This window comes from Coturnix japonica, chromosome 9 (genome assembly GCF_054131305.1).
Source record: "Coturnix japonica strain WE chromosome 9, WE-NBRP24, whole genome shotgun sequence".
Classification (NCBI taxonomy): domain Eukaryota; kingdom Metazoa; phylum Chordata; class Aves; order Galliformes; family Phasianidae; genus Coturnix; species Coturnix japonica.
The window spans coordinates 22,658,465-22,660,047 of record NC_140671.1 but is presented as its reverse complement, the minus strand read 5'-3'; positions in this window follow the sequence as shown (position 1 = coordinate 22,660,047).

Below are 1,583 nucleotides of genomic sequence, written 5' to 3'. Positions count from 1 at the left end.
TAGCAGATTGTGGGGGTGTAGGTGTGGTATATATATGTACACAGATGGGAATATCCGTATGGAAAAGATAGATCCATGTGTGTTCTGGGCTGCACTGAAAAAGGGGTGGCCAGCAGGAGAGGGAGGTGATTGTCCACTCCTGCTCAGCTCTTGTGAGGCCATATTTGCAGCACTGTGTCCAGGCCTGGGAAGGATGTGGAGCTGTTGGGGGGGGTCCAGAGGAGGGCCACTGTGATGATCAGAGGGCTGGAGCAGCTCTCCTATGAGGAAAGGTGGAGGGATCTGGGCTTGTTTAGCCTGGAGAATGGAAGGCTGTGGGGAGACCTCATTGTGGCCTTTGAGTACTTGAAGGGAGCGTATAAACAGGAGGGGGAATGGCTGTTTATGAGGGTGGATAATGATAGGACAAGGGGGAATGGTTTAAAACTGAGACTGGGGAGGTATAGGTTGGATCTTAGGTAGATGTTTTTTGCTCAGAGGGTGGTGACACACTGGAACAGGTTGCCCAAGGAGGCTGTGGATGCCCCATTCAAGGCCTGCAGGCATTCAAGGCCAGGTTGGATGGGCTCTGTCCATGAGCATTGACTGCAGACACTTGGAACTGATCATCACCCTCTGCAGACAGATTTACAGCCCCTGCACAGCTCTATATAACAGTCTTATAGAACTACCTCTAGTAGAAGCAATCTCCACACAGAGATCTTTTCCCAGCGCCCCTTTGTGACATCATAATGCCCCTTTGTGACATCATAACACCCTTTGTGACATCATAATGCACCTTTCTGATGCCATAATGCCCCTTTCTGACGTCATAATGACCCATTGTGATGTCTTAATGCCCCTTTGTGACGTCATAATGCCCTTTGTGATGTCATAATGCCATTTGAGACGTCATAAGGCTCCTTTGTTTTCATAATGCCTCTTTGTGACGTGATAATGCCTCTTTGTGACGTCATAATGCCCTTTGTGACGTCTTAATTCCCCTTTGTGATGTCTTAATGCTCTTTTGTGATGTCACAATACCCCTTTGTGATGTCATAACACCCCTTTGTGACATCACAATGCCCCTTTCAGAAATCATAATGACCCTTTTTGACGTCATAATTCCCCTTTGTGATGTCATAATGCTTCTTTGTGGTGTCATAATGCTTCTTTGTGATGTCATAATGCTCCTTTGTGATTCATAATGCCCTTTGTGATGTCATAATGCCCTTTCTGACGTCATAATGCCCCTTTGTGGTGTCATAATGCTTCTTTGTGAGGTATCTGTGGTGCCATTGATAATGAAGTGTGATGAACTGGAAGGCTTTCAGTAGAATTGCAGCCCTAACATAAACAATGACTTGAACTCTGGAATTCTGTGTAAAATCATTAGCTAGCTTGTGGTCCGGGTCTTCAAACCAAAGGCTGTGAGGTGCTGCTCTTGTTGACGCAGGCTGTGAAAGATGACTTGAGCTCTAAGAGTAATTTCCCTTCTGCTCTTTATATGAACGTCAAATCCACAATTAGAATATTAAGAAGATAATATAAAATTTTGTGCTGCTGGACTGAGGACTTCCATTAGCTGTTAGCCATAGTTTGGA